Source organism: Crocodylus porosus, unplaced genomic scaffold (genome assembly GCF_001723895.1).
Source record: "Crocodylus porosus isolate Cpor-Errol unplaced genomic scaffold, CroPor_comp1, whole genome shotgun sequence".
Lineage (NCBI taxonomy): Eukaryota > Metazoa > Chordata > Crocodylia > Crocodylidae > Crocodylus > Crocodylus porosus.
Genome location: NW_017728928.1, coordinates 13,540,200 through 13,559,984, shown reverse-complemented (window position 1 = coordinate 13,559,984; position 19,785 = coordinate 13,540,200). Strand labels below are relative to the sequence as shown.

Below are 19,785 nucleotides of genomic sequence, written 5' to 3'. Positions count from 1 at the left end.
GTGAAGCGGACACACAATGTGATAGTCAACCTCAGAGCAGAAGGTGAAGATGAGAGCGTGTCCGATTCAAGATGGAGCAGGGGGTGAGGCCATGCTGCTCACATCCGTTGAGTTCTGGTTTCAAACGCATGTAAGCAGGGCTGTCTGTAGGGCTGTAAGCAGGAGCAGAATTTGACCCTGGTGATTTGTTTGTAAATGGGCTTAAACGAAATGCAGCCTCATTTTGTAAACATCCGTGCCTGCAGACCACCATCGTTGCTGATGCGAGCACAGCTCTGACACACTGCTGTCAGGCATCTTCTGTTGTCCTTTATACCAGGCAATACAACATGCTACAGAAGCATTTTGCTCCAGTCTTGCCCAAGTGTAAACGAGGTTGCAACTGCACTGGGTGACTCCATCCAAAGAGCCTGATTCTCAGTGGGGAGGGGATAGTGCTGAGAGGGGCATAGATGGCATCTTTGCCCTCCTTGTATTCAGCAATGCTGACTGCTGTGATTGAATTAGTAGTCTTGTGAAAATGTACGTTTATGAAAGCCCTGGTCATTGGAGGCAGGTGACTGGGTGAAAATCTCAGCTTTTACGTCTGGTTTGTAGCCCTTGCGGTTATAGAGTTTTCTTGCATGTACCCTAGAGGTTCAGAAACCAGAGAACAAGCCAAATGAGGCCAAATCTATTGTATATTTTTAAATCATGATTTTGAACCTCTTGAGGTTGGGGCCTTGCTGATATATCTGTAACTCTTTGGGACAACACTGCATATTCTGGGTCATACCAGGGCTTTCCTGGCTGCCAGTGTGCATTGGAAGAGCCTTGAGGCTGCTCTAACTTTCTCACAGCCCCAGGGCCCATAGGAAGCAGGGGGAAGGTGCAGTGCAGGGCATTGCCACTACACTCCTGACACAACTCAGACACACCAGGGGCAGGGAGCAGGGATGGCCATCACCTCTGCAGGGACTGTTCTCAGATGGCTGCTTAAACTCTCTTAAGAGCCAATTTATCCTACAAGAGAAGCAACCGCAGACCTTAGCAGAACTGAGAGTTGGGCCCCAAAGGTTTTTAAATAACTGCTGCTGTGACCCAACACAGGAAATAAGACAGCACAAGGCACTTGGAGCCAAATCCTGACTTACAGGTGCAAGTAGGACAGAAGATGGCCTTTCTTGTGTAGGTCCTATCCTAGATTCAGGTCTATTTACTTGGGGGGAGGGCGGGAATAAAGCCTGGAAAGTTTCCCCCCACATCCCTTTCCTATGTAATTGTGGTGTTAATGGAGGTCAGATTTTGGAGCTTACGTTCTTAGTTGCTACATCTGCTTCTAGAGTCTCTGAACTCTGCTTTGATTTTACTGTCATTCCCCTTGAAGACACCTCAAAAAAGCACACACTGCTGCAGTTCTTAATGATTTCACTTGGTTCGTTGTATATTAGAGGTTAGTCTGTCATTTTCTCCCATCCTGGTGAAGGGGAAGGAAGGAGGGAAGGAGCCTAGATGCTTCCAAAAAGACCAGCACATTAGCAGCCTCTAGGGAATGGAGCTGAAGGGGAAGGAGTTTCAGGGGTAATAGCATGCTTGGTCTCTGCTGCCTAACAGGGCCCTTAGGTTCAGTGCACGGTCTGAGATTGGGCCCAGGGAAGAAACCAGAGGGCCACAAGATGGAAGTAAGTTGAAGGTGTGCAGAGAAAGTTGCACGAGGCTTGTCTGGCCAGGTGGACGGTGGGGAGACAAGCAAGGAAGGGCACAGGATGAAAGCCTGTGCTGCAGTTCCCTAGGGCTTTATGCTACAGCGTGATCCCTTTATCTCTTCACAGACACAGAGGAAGATATGATAAAGCAGAGGCATGTCAGAGAAAACAGTCTGAGGCGGATCTGATAAAGAATTTAAGCCAAGGACACCTTGCTTGCAGATTTTGTGATGAGGAGGAAGGCAGATCCTAAGCTGCCCACACAGGTCTGTACTGTCCTGCTGCCTCGACTAATCCCCAGTCTGTCTGTACTGGGAGTCATTTCTTCTGTGTACCTATTTCATTTCCCTTTGCTTCTCCCCATGCTTGTCTCTGTTAGAGAGGCAGGGGGAGGAAAAAAGAAGAGAAAAGAAAACGTATTACAATCCTACCTTCTTCCAGCTATCTCTTGGAGGGGTCAGGCAGGGTGAGGCCAGTGACTGGAGCGTCGGGCTCCAGCAGTTAAACCACATTGCATCCCTCCAGCGATATCCTAACCTCCTGTCTAACAGTGATGGCTATGAAACACCGATGCAATGGCTATGTCATGGAGCAGATCTGAACCACTGTTCACAGGCCACCTCTGAGATGCTGAGAGGAACGTATCGCAGCGACGGCCTCACCACTGCCAAGCAGCATCCACAGAGGGCCCGACTGCATGGAAGACGAAGACCTGGAGAAATGCCAGTGACACGCTGTCAGCATGTGAGGCACCGAGAGGGTTGTCAGTACCAATTTTGTTTCCCTCGTAGAACTGGCTGCGGTTTTGGCTGGTGGTGGGGAACAAGATCATGAAGTGAAGTGAACTCCCACTCCCACCCACCAGAAGCCTTCAGGGACCATCTCAAATCTAAGTGCAGACAGCAAACACTACAGCGTGGGCCAGAAATCCTTTGTCAGCCACACACTGATGGCAGACTCACCCCCAATTAGCTCAGCTTCTGGCTGCAACTAATCCCGTAAATACAGAGCTTCTCACGAGATCCACCTCCTTGGAGGTCCCCAGGCACAGAACAGCCTTCTCCCCGGCTTGGGAAATCTTTAGCTCCAAAATCCACTACTCTCCCATGCAGCCAACATAGCATTGCTCACAAACCTGTGTCCTCACTCAGAGACCCCGTTCCATCACATTCCAGCTGTCATAGCCTCCCTTCTCAGCGCCGGCTGCTCTCTTTAACCCCCACTGTCATTGCTCCTCACACAGAGTTTTTCATCACAGCCTGAAGGCTGTAGATAGAGAAGGGCTTGAACCGCATTATTCAGATGTGGATCTGATTCCCAGCCTTCCCCAGGGTCACAAAGTGGGATCTGGGGTTCCAGACTTAGGAGACCCTAACCCTCCCCTATGTAAATAGTTTTAAGGGTTATAGTGTATTCCTTATCATTTATAATGTGTTGTAATCTAATCTTATTCTTTGTAAAGAATGGGAGATGTGGAGTGATAGCAGAGTCCTGGTCCTCCACATCCAGTAGCCAGGCTGTACAAGGGACTGTAATAAAGGTTGGACAGTCCTTGTGGGGACCCCTCGCTATGGCTGCATATGTTTCTTCCTCACAATGGCTGTGTATGTGCATGGCTGCAGTATGTGTTTCTGGTCCCGATTGCTAATCTTTAGCATTATAATAGTGCTGGTGGGGAGTGTGCTGCTTTGCAGCTTGTGGGACAGCCTCCCTGAATTGCACTCACCACCTTTTTAATTTCAGACCTTGACTGAAAAACACGTTCATCTCCCTTGGTCCTAGCTTCCCAATTCCTGTGTGTACAGGAAGGAGGACCACCTGCTTGGAGCAGGAGGTTGTGAATTCAGGCATGGCTCGTGAGAGTTGCCATGGTCTGAACAGTGACCTTGGGCAGGTCACTTCACTTCTCTGGGCCCCAGGCTCCCCATTTGTAAGATCCTAATAACACTCATAGATTTCATAGACATTAGGGCTGGAAGGGACCTCAGGAGATCATCGAGTCCAGCCCGTTTCTAATGTGTATTGAGGTTCTTGGCTGAAACATGCTGTGTTGTTTATCCTCTGAAGTCCCTGGGGGCACAGTTGAGATGAATGATGCTTTTATTGCACTGGAACTAAATTGGATTGATCAGGCAAGTCTGATATGGGCTCTGCACTCAAGCTGTGAGTTAGTACTCAGAAAAAAAGGCAATACACAGACAAAGGCTAAGGCATCAGAGGTCCAGGTCATCAGCTAGGATAAAATAAGCCTAGCACCACTGAAAACAATGGAGTTAGGCCACCAAAGAGACCAGGTCCTTCTGAAGGAGCTGTGATACACTGCAGTCTTCATCAGTACAGCCTTCTACTTCACCTGGTTTGCCCTCCCTAGATGCATGTGACTGCCTTTTAGCTCACCTGATCCTGCTTATAACTAATTATCTGCACCTTCTGTGTCCTCTTTTCCACCGCTAATCAGCTCTAAAATGAAAACAGCTCTGGCTCAGCAACAACTTTCTTTACCCCAATGCCACTATTGTTTCTGTACCAAAAACCTTCATTAAGAGCAAGCTGCAGTTGCAAAGACTTAATTAAATGCTTCAGAAAGAAAACATCTATTAGAAAAACTTTGTAGGCATTAACAAAAATCTAAGCTAAGCACTTCAAAGGACTCATGTACACAAGGAAATTATATCATCCAAACTATGCCAGCAGAAGTAAATGAGTACAAGCCACCATAGGATGAATAAGATGATATCAGTACAATAGTTTTTAGCTATTCTGCATAGGAAAGGGAACAAGCTAAGTTAGTATAAGACACCTTTGTTCTGGCATTAACTGCCTGCACTGACAGTTGAACCACTGTAAGTGTGTGGATGTTCTATAACAGGTCTGGTCAAACATTTTCCATCTGAATTTTTTCTTTAGCAGAAACCTGGAAATTCACTGAAATGCAAGTTTTCATGGAGTGTAGCATTCCTTAAAATTTTTGTATTGTTATTGGAAAATCATTAATCCCAAACGTTTTTCCATCCAAAGCTCAAACATTTCAGTTTGGGCCTTGTGACACCCCAAACTTTTCCAGATTAAAAATATTCTTCCCACCCTTGCAAAAATGGGGTGTCTTGACTGTTGAAGGTGGCTATCACTGCTGACAGAAAGTAAGACAACAACAGGGTTAGGAAGTGAATATACGTTTAATGCTGTCATATGTAGCAAGCTCTCTCTACAACCTGATCTTGTATTAATGTGTTTATATAAAGGAAACCCTTCCTAGGGTAAGAATCCCCAGTCACTGGGAGCAAGACATCACCCCAGGTGACTGTCATCACTTCCTGATTATCACAGAGCCAGAGGTTGCATCATGGTTTCTGGATGGCATCACTGAGGTGATCTACACGGGGCTGCTCGTCTTAACTGTAGTGTGTTCAAGGCATAGTAACTCTGAAGAGGAGCCCTTGGTTTTATGGGGTTCATCAGGTGCACAACTAGGTGTCTTGACTAATCCTTCCTAACCACTGCCACTTGTTACCACAGCTGGTGTGAAGTAGAGAGCTGCTTCCAAACAAGCTGGGGCTGTGACATGGCCAGCACCTGGAGTCTGGGCTTGAGGATGATCCAACGATACTGGGAAACAAAACACAACAGAAGAGCTTCACTGGTTAAGCAGCACTCAAGTCTTGAGGTAGCCAAGAGCACAGAGGACTTGTGGACTGACATTCTCCCTGTATCCGCAGACCAGGTGGGCACAGTCTCCTTGGCACCACACAGCCAGGGATCGGCATTGCAAGTCTAGTCAGAAAGCTAGCTGTGAAAATTGGCTCCATATCCGGGCTCAGAAACTGCGGGCCCTGACTGTGATCATCAGCCTCTCCCCACCCAGCACATGCACCTGACTGGAGTCATCATCCACTCACCCCCAATACGAAAGGATGAAGCAAGACTTACCTGTACCTCTCCTGGTCCTCTTTGATCAGAGCTGTGGTGGTGCAGTCTCCTGCAGGACCTGGAGCTTACTTGCTGGTATCCCTGCACAAAGTACAGCACCCTGTAGTTTCTGATCACTGGTATACACCTTCCTTCCTAGTATGCATCCTAGGCTATGGCCTGCTTTCTTGGCTGGGTAGGCAAGTATCCTACAGCCAAGGTGATACCAGATCTGCCCTACTTTACTCCCCATGGCACCTCCAAAGCCCAGTCACTCCTACAGTCAAATGACAGCAGCACACAGAGCTCCTGAAACATCTGGATTAGGAGGAAGAGTCCACAGAAGATGGGCTTCACCTGCATTTGTCTGGGAACTGAAAGGGACTTATTTGTCTTCCTTTCTGATCTGCTGGTCCCAGACTCGGGATGGGGTGATCTTGATTATGTCTTCTCCACTCATGAAACCCCCGCCCTATGAAAGACCATTAAAAAGCTACATTTCATGGCTCCAAAGCAAAAGATATGGTCATGAAAATGTACATGAGAGGAATAAAACCTGCCACTATTTTGTGTGGCCCTGATATGTGCCGTAGGACATGCTATGAAGAGACAGTGAGGAACAGAAAGGCAATGACTGAGTTCTGTGCCAGGCTATGCTTTGCTTCCAAGATTCCCAGGTCCCATGTTCTGCAGTCTCTCACTGACAACCTCCACACGCACTTCCATGTCTTGCTTTGATCATGAAGCAACATTACCTTGTAGAAGTGCCAGGGCCAACCTCTTGCCTGGTCTCCTCAACTCCCCCAGGGTGTCTGAAAGAGGGAAAAGAAGAGGGTGAACCCACATATACACACCTCCGTGGGCCAAACCACGAAGCAACAGGGCACTGCAGCTCTCTGCCAGCCTGACTCCCTGACAAGAGCTGGGGCTGGCTGAGCGCTTCCCATTGACACTTCTGTATGACCAAATATTGCGGGTCTGACTAAACTGTTCTGCTTTTCTTTTGGAAAGTGCTTGTTTCCCACGGTAAAGTTCAACTTTTTGTTACACTCAAAACTCAAAGGTTTTCAGCTTGGAAATTCTCCTCTGGTGCCTACTGGGACCTGTGGTCTGAATGCCTCATAGGCGTGTGCTTCTCTTTCGGCCAAGCTCTCTAGCTGGACAGTATGTACCATGATTCATTGCAGGCGGAGACAACCAGGATCTATCACAGGGGGGCCATGGGGGCCATTTGGCCTGGGCCTCTCATTCACGGAGGGCCTCAAATTTAGACTTTTAACGTTATCTCCAAATGAGGTTATACATACAGACACAGAGATACACGGACAGGATTGAAAGAAGAAGACGGTCATCATACAACTTTAAACTTGTGTCCCATTACCGGGCCACACCGCCTGTAGTCCACTATGAATTAATATTTTTTTAATATACTGGGAGCCTCAAAAAATGGAAGTGGCCTGGGCCTCTCTCGACCTCTGAGAGGGCCTGGAGACAACCACAGTTCACTGCATTGGTTTAGCAAGATGGATGGCAGAGGTGCAGTCAGGAGTCCAGACGGATAGCTCATGCAGAATGGGAACGTAAAACACCTGAACTACGTATTCCAAAAGGTACATCTGTGACATTTTTTAAATTGAAATATGCATTTTTCAGCCAAAATTTCATTTTATCAGTCAAAAAATTGATGTTTCCCCTGTCTCACCCCCTTTCGCCATCCTTGCTTTCAAATCAGCTCCATTTCTGACCCTTATCATACCGAAAGCTATACTTGAGTTTTGGGGTGGAATGCTAAAGAAAGCTTAAGGAATTGGGCTCCCATTAAAATGCAGTGAGGTCTGGGCACCTAAATCCTTTAGGTGCATTTGAAGCTCCCAGGCTGGAGGTTTAACCCTACTGTAGCATTACAGGGCATGGGTTTCCCCATTGAATACACCTAGTCTTCCTGCCTTTACCATGCACACAAACTAATGACTGAAATGCTTCTTGGAGCAGGAGAGGAGACAGTGCTCAAACAGGTTTTAGCTATACAAGACCTTGCAAAACCAAAGGGGGAAAGAAGACATCATCTTATATCCTGTTGTATTGATTGCACAGGCAAGCAAAAAGACTTGCACTTGCTTTCTTCAAAGCACTTGACAAGCAGTAGCTAATCTCCAGGCCACCCTGGAGAGGCAAGTCAGCATAATCAGCATTATGCTGCCAGGCAAGCTGGTGTAGAGAGAGGCTAAAATTGGGCTCTCAAGAGCAGAGGCCTATAAAATCAGAGGTCACTTGAAAATAAGGGCATAGGTGCCCTCCCCCCTTTTTTCCCCTCTAGATTCACGCATCTCTGTTACAATCCACAGCTCAGCTTTGTGTGGGAATGAACTGGTCTCCATAAATGCAGCCTCACCCTGACCTTTGCTTCAGCCTCAGCTGCGAGCCTTTTAACATTTCAAGCTCTTCAAATAACCTTCATCTCTTCCCCAACTTGTTTTTCTGTTCTGCCTTGCACTTTTAGATGAAGGCACAACTGGAAATCAATATTGTGCAGAAACCAAACCCACTCCAAGACTAATGATTTTCTTTTTATTTTTGCAGCATGCCAAATATTTTTCACAGAGGTACCATTTGAGAGAAGTGTTATCAATTTTTTAAAAAAATGAGATAAGGGTCATTCTGGGTGCCAACCCTAGCCTTGAACCTGTCTGACAAAGGTTGTTATTATCCAGACATTGCTTTAGCTGCTTGCATGTTTAGACTGGATGCTCTTTTGGACCATCTCTCATGTGACTGGATGGGATTCTGACCACAATTGGGGCCTTTCTGAATTACTGGAATTGACCTAAGCACGACATTGAAAGGGGAGGCTCTTTAGGTTGAATGGTTTCAGTATCATTCCCTGCTAAGTTGCATTTGGAAAGGAAGAAATACTAAACTCTTATGGGACAGATTTTCAGTTGCTGAACATCTGTAAGCTTTAAAAAGGGACTGGCTTCCATTTCGGGATTAAAAGAAGGATTTTCAATAAGAGTCCCACACACTGAGTGCTCTACAGAAAGATCTGGTTACCTGTTTTGGTAATGAAATGGGAGACTAAGGGTGTGTCTACACTGCAGTCATTATACCTGAGCCAACTTTAACTTGCTTATGAGCAGCTTTTAGTGTAGTCACAGCAATAGGGAGCTTTATGCAGGTTGCACAACCTGCCTGAGAAACAGGGCAAATACTGAAGTCTATTCTAAGCAATTAAATGACCTGGGTAGGCTGTTACTGATACCCTACCTGGCTAGTTTGAAGGGAAGTTGGATGGTCCTGAATTCAGTGGTGGCAGTGTGCACATAACTCTAGTACTACTGAAACCCAGTCCTTAATGACAGTGGAAAGGCCCCCTTCAGATCCTTAGTGAGATTACTGCCTACGCCAAACAGACACAGGAAACATGAAGCATTGGGCAACCCAGGGTAGGGAATACCCGAGATTTTGTCTTGTTAAAGTTAGGACTCTTTTAAAAGCTAGGTCACTTTTAATAACTCAGTCAAAATCAAAAGAAAAAATATTGGGCAAACCATGAAGCAGTAGCTGTCTGTTTAATAGGGAACACTGGGCACATCTATACGTGCGTTAATGCACAGTGGTTACTGGGATACAGACTGTAGCCATATTGGTCTACAGGCAAAAGGAATCAGAACTCATGGTAGAGGCAATATCTTTTATTAGACCAACTAGATATTTGCAAAAAAAAGTCTTTATTTGCAAGCTTTCGGGCTCATACACAGTTCTTCAGGCATAGGAGAATGCAAAATCTATAAAATTTCTCTTAGGTGGAAATGAAAATTCATATTTCACAGGAGAGTTGAAGGTGCTGTAAGATATCCTGGTTGGAAAAGTTCATGTTGTGCAAATTAGTCTCAAATAAAAAATAGAGCAGTTTATTTACCTTGTGGTTTCTGCGGATTTAGTTACTAACTAATGCTCATTGCTCAGTAACCAGCACTACTGCACAGTAGCGCTGGCACACACATTTTAGGTGATGCTAATACACAGTAGACTGACTCTACTGCACATTAGCATGGTTTTTGCCCACTGCACTAATGCGCAGTAGAATTAGTCTGCTTGTGGTGTGCTTGTAGTGCACTGTGCTTGTAGTGTCTTGTGTAGATGGGCCCACTGAGGTTCCTGATTGTGAATAGGATTAATTGCATTCTACAAATAGCAGTTTTGTCTGCACTGAAGAGCAGGGAGAGCTGATTCTTGTAGCTCATTATACAACAGCAGGTAATATTGTGACAGATGCAGGAATTATTGTCACCTTTGTTTAATCATCAGAAAGCTTTCTTCTGTAAGCCAGGATGGAGGGAGGATTTGCAATATTTACATATAAACTAGAGCTTACTTCTGTATTGAGAGATTCTGTATTCACTCCTCAGTCTTTTATTATGCATGTACTGGTATTAATTGTAAAATGCATAATTTAGAAAGCCTATTAAACAGAAAAAAGATTCCAAAAAAGAAAAAAAAAAGTGGGAGCTAAGCAGATGTCTATTCCATTTGAAAGACAGCACTCCTCTAACTAGCAGCTTTCAAGATGATCTGCCCAAATTTTTCTCTAGACTAAATGAAATGCAGGTGCTCGATAGAGATTTAGTTGCAGCCAAAGTATCATCATCACCTTTTGTTTGTTCCCAGGCACTTCTACAAGTATTATAATTAGCAGTGATACATCACTGACCCTGCTAGAATGTAGCAATAGCAGAAAGTGCATCTATTCAGTTGCTAGATATACAAGAGAGAAAGTGAATAGCTGCTTGACATTCATTTGAGAGGAAAAACAAGGGGCCTTTTTTCCTTCGTTGTGCCACTGGTGCATACGGTTGTTTTGAAAAGGAATCGTGGCCTTGGAGTAGTGGTGTTTTGGCATCTCTGAATTTATTTAAAGTATAGAAAAATAGAGTTCTAGCTGTCTGCGCACGCCTGCCTGGCACCAATCGCTGTAGTGTACGATTGCAAACAAGGCTAAGTTGAAAGAAGTTGCTGGTCCTATTTTCTATTTACATCCAGCCAGTTGCACTCTAAAGAATGGAAATTATGAAGTCGTGTTCCGGTTTCCATATGGGACTGAGCTGACGGTTTGAATGCAGGAGATGCCAAGCGTCTGGGTCCGTTCACACTGACCCAGGGTTCTCAATCCATTCCTGAGCAGATGTTGACATCTCACCTGGGCAGATGTCACTGCCTTTCCTGTTCCCTTCTCACCACCAAGACGCAGAAATAGTCAGTCTCTCTGGTGTAACAGACCTCAAGGGCAGGCTGAAGCCACCATCCCTGTTAGGGCATAAACTGACCTGATGGCCCCTGATGGTCAAAAGGGAGCTCCATGCTCTTCCTCTCCTGAAAGTTCTGATGTTTGGCCCCAAAATAATAAAAACATCAAGGCCAACAACCTGTACACCTCACTCCACTTCCCTTGAGGATCCTTTTTCCTTTGCTCTGCTGCAGCCCCTGTTTCTTCTCAAGTGGCTCAAAGCTATGTCCCTGTTCCTATGGAATTGTCTTATGCCCCTGGCATGCCTTCTCAGCATGCTTTGCACTCAGGCCTGCCATTCCCATACACTTTGGGAATGAGAGTTCCCAGGATTTCTCTATTTTAAACTGGAACCAGGACCATGCTGGGCAGGTGAGCCTTAAATGATCACCCTGCCACTCTCAGCTTTTTCATCAGCAACATCTTCACCCAAATAAAACAATGTATTATAATGAACATGTACGAGTCATTGAAAAGAGAGCACAATTCAGTGGGTTACAGAGGGATGATGTGAGAAAGACAAAGCAGTAATCCAAAACTATCCTTTGGCATAAAGCCAGTAAATCCCATGTCCCTCCTATCCTATATTGGCTAAAACTGAGAATAGATGATAGTTTATAAGGGCAAAAGAAACTGTAAAGTTCAGGACACCATACACCCAACCCCCTTGCCTTTCAAGGAATGATTTGTCCAGATTACAGTTTCAATTTGCTTTTCATTTACAGAAATCTCATGCATATGTCTGCCCCATCATTATAAGCACCGTGGGGATTCCTAACCTCATTCGTTAAGATTGGTAGGGAACTGGTGGAAGGAGTAGAGCCACAACCGCATGAAGGTCTGAAGTGAAGCCCCCTCCTCATGAGACCGTGTGCCAAGGACGCCAAAGCTAATGGACTGTGCCAGGCATCCATCATTTTGTATAAATAGAAGATGAGATGTGAAGGAGATCAGGATTATAAAGAATCTTACATAATCTAATCTTCACTCTGCTGCTTTTTTGTGTCTGCGCTCATCCTGCACTTATGGCACATACTCAGCTTCCCAGTGGCTGGGGAGAGGAGAGGTAGGCTCTGATGTAGAGGAGGGGTTTTCCCCCTCATTCTTTCATAGCTTGATAACTGTTTTTTGACTGTGGACTCAGTCTTCAAATGGGAACCTCTTAATCAAATGATTCACCCACAGGGGGGATGTGGCATGGGGGGCTTACAGATGGAAAGCATTGTCTGGCGTTGCCATCTGGCATAAGAAGCCCTGGGTTCTACCCCTGCTGGAATCAAGCGTGGTCCAGTGGCAGGAGCGTCTGGCCTAGGGCTTGGGGAACAGGGGTCTCCATCCAGCTACATCACTTTATCTCACTTTCCCAATTTGTGAAATGGGGATAAGGATGCTTGTTTGGCCAAGTGCTTTGAGAACAATTGATGAGAAGAACTTAATGCCTGTATTTCAGATCCTTCTGTGTATCGTTGCGTAACTTCCATTTCTTTGATTCTTGTTTAACACTGTGATTAAAAGGTGGGTAGATGGGACCAGGTTATGCAGGCTCTGTAGCACACACAATACTTTTCTCTTCATTAGTACTGTGATCGTCATGGCTGTTTCTGACCTCTTCTTCACTATCCTTGGCTTGTATCACTTCTTTTTTCAAATGCTGCAACATTCAGCACAATATAGAATCATGGAGCCAAAGGACCAGAAGGGACCTGCCAAATCATCAAGTCCAGTTCCCTGCAATGGGCAGGAAGTTATTTGGCTCAGACAAGCTCAACAAGGTGCTTGTCCAGCCATACAGTTGTTTTGAAATATATAAAGACCAAAGGCAAATATAAAAGACCAAAGGCAAATTCCCTGCTGGAATAAATTGGTGCATTTGGTGAAGTCAGTTGAGGTGTGCTAATATACTCCAGATAAGACTGTGGCCAATGGACAGATGGAGTTCCAACATGGTGTCGCTATGATATCTGGCACCCTTCTCTGAAGCACTGGGTTCTGCCCACTGTCGAAGGCAAGATGTTGGACTAGATGGAGCTCAGATGTGATCCAGGCTGGTAACTCCTTTGTTTACAACAGATAATAGTAATTCTCACTAAGAGTACTTGGCCGCTGGAACAGCGTACAGAAGAACATCATGGATTCCCCATTACATGCCGGATGTCTGAGGCAGAAGCCATGGGCATGTTCCCAAAGTCATGGGCATGAGGACAAATCATATGGTCACAACAGGCCCTTTTAAACTGAAAAATCTATTAGTCTTCCTCTCATGCCCCTATTCCTTTCACCATTTTTCTGGCTCTGACCGCAGCAAGTTCATATTTCACACACAGGTCACCAGACATTCCTCCTCCTACCTACACCCCAGCCTTCATTGCTACCTAGTCCTTCCCCCATGCCTGCTGCTGTCATTCGCACACTGATTTGGGGACCTTATTTTTCTGTAAAACACCATGTGCATGCGCACAGAAAAATGGACCCACTTCACGAGTAATAAATCATAGCTGCAGATCAGACACTCTCATTTTTTCGCTTTGTTTTCTTCCTAGTGGGTGCCAAATGAGCTGCAAAATTAACGTTGTGCCTCTGTTCTGATCACCGACAAAGAATATGCGGAGAGCAAATCAGGACTTCTCTAGTGAGGGGGCTGGACTAGGAGTTTCATACTCAAAACCATAAGCTACCCGTTGGGCCCCACCCGGGTGGGACGTACCCCCGACACAAAACCACACCATGCAGCTGTCCTTCCTTTTGCAATACTGCAGGCGAAGTGCCTGCAGTGTCAGTGCTGCCTCCTCTTCCATCCTGGCTTTGGTAGTTCCCTTCCTGACCGGATAGCACAAAGCCAGCTTCAGGACTTGTTTCAATAACACATTTTCTCAGGCAACTAATTAGTCTTTAAGTCTGTCTCTGCTCTAGGTAGCACAGGAGGTTTCAAAGGGCAGGGGGGCTGGAAGATGCCTACCCTGCTTTGAGTCATGATCATCTTGCCTCTGATGTAAACTGGCTCATTAAATGTCAATTTGACTTACCCCCTTTCAGATGTCTCCAGTCTCTGCTGATAAATAGATTTGTGTGTCTACAACGGAAACCTCTTAAAGCCAAGTCTATCTTTGAAGAGAACAGCTGCACTCTCTGCTCCTATAACCAGGATTGCACTCGGCATGTTATCATCCCTTGCAATAATTTGGGGCTTTCATTCTGCTTTCCTGTGAGCACAGCCCCATTATCTCGGTCTTCATCATCTGAGCCAAAATGGAACAGGTGGTGAGCGAGAGCTGGAAACCTGTACTTCCCAGAGGGACCCAGGCCATGAGCAGGGTCCTCCACGAGACACAGCTGGGGCCTGGTAGGTGGAAGACCTGGGTTCTAGTACCAGGTCTGTCACTGACCCTACTGGGGGACATTAGGCACCTTTTCCCTCTGCTGCCTGCCTATTCTCTACAGCAGAGACTGGCTCCAGGGTCCCCTATATAAAACATAACCCTCTGGTGGGTGTCCATAGACCAATGCTCACAATTACTTCAGAGGGACCACTCAGGGGCTGAGAATAAAAGCCACCATGGCTGACTCTTGCTGTTAGCTATTGGACGCTCTTTGCAACTCTCTCCCCCCGCCCCGCAGGGCCCACACTCAGTAAATGCTGCACAGAAGAGAAGTTTACCCGGTGGCAGAACACATTACAGAACGGCCACTGAAAGGGGCAACACAGCTTTTTCAGCCCGTTCTTACAGGCCTTGTTCCCTGGAGATGTTTGAGAGCTTGCAGCTCTCCTCTGCAGAAGGGGAGCTACCAGTGTGCATGCAGCCCTTCAGGATCAAACCTGTGCACAGCACAGATGAGGGCTCCTTTGAAAATCCAGCTCAGTAGAAGGTCCCTCAGAAACAATATGAAACCAATCCTCTGGGTATGTTCCTAGTTTCACTGCACCAATTTCTCCAAGCCGAGACGCATTTACATGCACAACACTGCTCACCACGCCATTCGCATTAACAGCTCCACTGAATCACCGCGCTTTGCGCACACACATCATTGAAGCAGACTTACCTTCCTGCTCTATGTACACTTCCCTCCCCTCTGTGTAAGGGGAGGCAGCCCTGCAGCCCTGCTCCACCACGCCAGCAGACCCCCTAATGAGTCCCACAAAGGGGATTCACGGATCAGAGTTGCATGAGTCAGAGAAGCGAAAGGTTTGTTAGAGCCCCGACTCCGAGCTTCAGGCTGAGAGATGGGGCCTGATTCTGATCTCATACCTGCTACACACTTCTCTGGAGATCATCAGCATAAGTGAAATGGGCAGACAGTTCCCCATGCGTGAGTGCCCCTCTCACCGGGGTATAGAGGCCATTAACTGGAAACTATCCATAGCAGCCATTGTCCCTTGTAGCTGTTGAACAGAACCTTTCCCAGGACGTTAGACGGTGTCAGTGCATCGAGGATGACTATAAAAAAACAAATTAATGCCCCAGGCTGCCCTCCACCTGCTTCCCCACCCCATGATGGCTGCCTCGGCGTCTGGGAGGGAAGGAAGGACCTACGGTTCGACTCTGTTTGAGAAGTGGCGCCGTAGCATGATGACCAGGGTGCTGATGACCAGGATGGTGGTGCACATGGCTCTTTCTCCATCACCACGCACTTCAGAAGGCCGGCGACATCTCTGCTGTTACCCCGAAGGCTGTGGCCAGGGCAGCAAAGCTGCCCTCTGCCTGGTCCTGTCTGCTCCCCGGTGCTCCCACGCATACAACAACAGGCAGGCTGCTTTCCCATCGGTCACCTGAAGGCTCTCATGAGTGGTGTTAGCAGGAATTACTGCCGGATCAGAGGTAATTAATGGCAACCAAATGAGGACACCCTCCGCTGACCTTCACAGAGGGGAGGGGACTGGGCTGTGAGGCCATGACACCTTCAGCTCTTAATTGATTTGGGCTTCCCCGCAGTTGCAAACAGTGGGCGAGTTGGAGATGTGACAGGCTGGAGGTCCCTGCTGTGTAGTGGCCTGTCCAGCACGCGGGCACCCCCAGTGCACACCCTCCTCTGCCCTGCCCACCACTGCACTAGGGAGGTGCCCCCTGTGCTCTCTCCTTCCCTCCAGTCCCCTGCTTGCCACATCCCTCTCTCTATGAAGAGCTCCATTTTTCCTCTCCCTGCCCCTCCCTGATCATCCTTTAATAATCTGACAGCCTGAAGACTGAATGTAATGCCCCAGGGGCTTGCTCTAGCCAGCTGCTCCTTTAGAATTGTCCATCTGAGCTCTCTTCCCCTTTCCCTTCTCCGCTGTCTCTGTGACCTCCTCTTCTCTCTTTCCCTCCAGTGTGGTGCCAGCACCTCTCTCTCTTCAGCTACACTCTCTGTATTGGACTTCTCATGAGACCTTTGTCCCCTCTTAAATCTCAGCTGAATGCTTATAGGACCCTTTTTCCCCCCCCCCAGTCCTCTTAGTTCTTTCCTTCTGTTGTTGGTCTGATGACAGCATGCACCATGCCAGTTCATTTTCCCGTGCAAAACAGGACTAGAGGCAATGCTGATTTTCAGGTTTAGGAGAGCACGCAGGAAAGAAGCCGCTGTAAGACAGGCAGACACAGGAACGCAAACACTGCTGCTTTACTGTGGGATAACAGACAGACATACAAGCTAGGAAACCTGATGGAAAGTCTGGGAGGAGACAAGAAGCTATCTCCTTACTGGGAGATCAGTTCAGGAGAGTCCAACTCAGCAGTGGGTGCAGTGCTAACCTCACCTGGGTCAATGTTGCAGGTGCTTGATTCACTAGCATTTTACAGCAAGATAACCACAGTGCATTAGTAGTGCCCTTGTAAAACAAAGTGCCACCATATCATTAGCAGGGGCATAGACCTAGACAGACAAAGTGCACTGCTCTGCACTTTGAGCTGAGGAATAAATGGCAACCTGGACACTCCGCCACACTGAAAGGACTAACTCACACAAACCAGAACGCTCCTGTGTACGTCCCTCCACGCACTGCACAAACGTTGCCATTACCCCACTGCTTTCTTCTGCTTTCTTACCCCACTGCTTTCTTCTGACTTAGCCCTCTGAAGTGTGTGCGGATGAAGGTACCATAAAGATGAGATGATTCTGCATTCTCAGACCTCTCCTCAGTAGGACTGGAGAGCGTGGCCCAAAGCTATCTATTTATATCTGGCCATTTGAAAATATCACATAGCTTCCGCTTTTTAAAACAGCTTAAAAAAAAATTAAGTCAAGAGAAAGCCAGATACAACCACCATGAGCCTGGCAGGAGTTCTTGAATCCAGATCCAAATCCAAATCCAATTAGTGCCAATAGTCTGATTTATACAGTTGGTCAAGTCAGGACTACAGATCAAAACCTCTCTCCTTTTAACTCTACAATGCCACAGGACTCTGATATCCTTATAATGGATTATCATTCCATGGTGAGATCAGGTAAAAATGCATAAAGTCTAAAAAACAACTCTGAGAGTAAAATGTCTAAAACTCATGCACTGATCTGATTTTATACAGTTGATCCAAACTTGGAGCTCAAGGTTCACTCATCTCTGAGGCTGGGAGGATGGGATGATTTACATGTAAATCAGAAGAAACATTTCTGTAACCTCTTTAGCTTCCCTTCCAGGATGATTGTAATGCTGGTGAATAATTTATCACAACACAGAATCAAATACCTTGTGGGTGCTAAGGCTCACATTACACAGTGCTGATCAGACACACGCTGAATGATTCAGACCTCCATCAGACTCCTTGACTCTAAGTAATTACTGAAACACACTGTGTATAGTGATATAGGAATGTTTTTCACATAGACTGTGCCCTAGGACCATTTTTGGTATGGTATGACATTATTAAATCCATATAAATATAAACTTGAGCCCAAGGCACTGTATCTGGCTGAATATGTGCCAGCCTATTGTTATCTTGCACAAGAATTGACCTTCTTTGTTTTAGTAATAGGCAGCTCATTGTTGGGACATAAGCACTGAATTTTCATGACTTTCAGAAATGTCAGTGCTTATCCAGGCTCCCTTTTCCCCAGTGTTGTCAAAATCCAATACAAAATCCAAAATTACTGCTGCTGAAGCTCATACAAGAGCTAGTGACCACAGCTTTCCCCACTGACATCCTGATTTCTGTTTTGGAGCCCCAGGTGAATGAGAGCAAGAAGGGGCAACATTTAGAAGAACCAAAGAGATACCATCATCTATGGGCAAGCCCGTCATTGTGGGACAGTCTCTAATTTAACACAGGACTATGATGTTGGCTGCTACCTAATTGTATTGGTTGGGCAGTGATAGCGAGAAGGAAGAGAGAATGAGAGGATGTGGCTTCTATTGGTTTCTAACCTTATTAGAAGGATAGGGAGACATTTGATCGAATCCTAGTGCTGACCCTAGAGAGTCTGCTTACTGATCAACATACAGTTTCTCTACATCCTCTTCACAGATGCCTGTTGATATCCTTCCCCCACACCCGAGACCTGCATGGCATGGCATGGCCCTTTGTGATGGAGAACACTTGATTCTTCTGTGGGGAAAGATCGTGAGATCACCTCCTCCCACTGGAGCTGGGAGTAGGGAACTCAGTACATTTCCACCTATGCAATTTCCCCTTCCACATGCAAGCCATCCCCACCATAGGAAGAATGTGCCTCGGTGGTATCAGAAGTACAAGAGAAGTCACTGCTAGCAGTACAAGATTGTAGTCCAAGAACTGCAGGCTGTCTGGGTAGACTCCACACATAACTCCAGTGCTGCATCCAGTAACCAGAAATGGGGAAGGACTTCCTTCTAGGATGAGTGGCCTGAGATCCATAAGCCATGGTTCCTGTTATGTTCACCTAACGTAATGATCTCAGGGCGTTCTCTATACTAGCAAAACTTTTCCCCAGCTGGAAGCAGCCCAGAGAAATCTGTGCATCAGTACTTCTGCCTAGTTGACATTCAGTAAACTCACTTGGAGAAACTTGTTGTTCTGTAATGTGGTAAATCAGTTCCAAACAAGCTTGATTGACATAGAGAGATACATATTTCAAAGACAAGGTAATGTGAGCAGCCTGGTTAATGCTTCCTGCCCTAGACCTTGAGTGCAGGGATGGAATGGAAAGGCAGAATTAATGGGTTCTGAAGGCTTTTCTTTTTAAGATATGAATCAATGAATCTTTATGGGAAGCATGGCATTGTGAGCTGAATAAGAATTGGAGCTTGTCTTTGAACTGGAGCTAGGTTCCTTGACAGTGTTTGCTTCATGTTCTGGCACCAAATGCAAGATGACATGAATACTTTAGCAGCCTGCCTTTCCAGCGCTCCCCGTGGCATGATCAGACCAGCTTCAGAGAGTAAAGTTTCAACAAAGAGAATCCTGTTGGAAGTGTCAGCTTGATTCCCAATAGTCCTGTCACTTCTGCTCGCTGCAAAGGTGTCCGACTGACAGGGGTTGTGCTCATGACTCTGATGGAGTCAGGGTGGGATCTCACAGCAACATCTGGATCTGGATTTCAGATGCCCCCAGCTGCATGGGGGATTGGACAAGCTCAGGACCTTCTTTCTGTTGTCCCTCTAATCTAGGGCATGAGGACGGAGCAGGTTAGTGGGACACACTGAGCAAAGGACACCACAGCCCAAGGTGGGAGCAGTCAGCGAGGGAGAGGGCAGAAGCTGAGGGTGTCTCTCTGCTGTGCTTTATGTGAGTCTGGAGGCGGAGGTGAGGGGTGCTGGCAGAATCAGCTGGAACAGGGGGCAGAGCATGCTCAAGGGAGGGGCCGGACACAGTCCTCTCTCTTATAGCCCATCCTCCATCCATCAGTCCACTGCTGATCCATCCATCCATCAGTCTGTCCATCCATCCACCCATCCATCCGTCCATCCAATCTAAAAATATTAACAGACTAAGCAATTATACAATTTTAAAAATGGAGAGGGGAGTA

At 46.5% G+C, this 19,785-nt stretch overlaps 1 long non-coding RNA gene across 1 annotated transcript; it reads right to left on the bottom strand.

Annotated features, from left to right (window-relative positions):
• Nucleotides 1–4,840: 4,840 nt before the first annotated feature.
• LOC109315109 lies at nucleotides 4,841–15,494 on the bottom strand. Its single transcript, XR_002102423.1, has 4 exons — nucleotides 15,405–15,494; nucleotides 6,347–6,403; nucleotides 5,613–5,693; nucleotides 4,841–5,291 (listed from the first exon to the last, which is right to left on the bottom strand). It is a non-coding gene; the product is annotated as an uncharacterized LOC109315109 (long non-coding RNA).
• Between the last annotated feature and the right edge of the window lie 4,291 nt (nucleotides 15,495–19,785).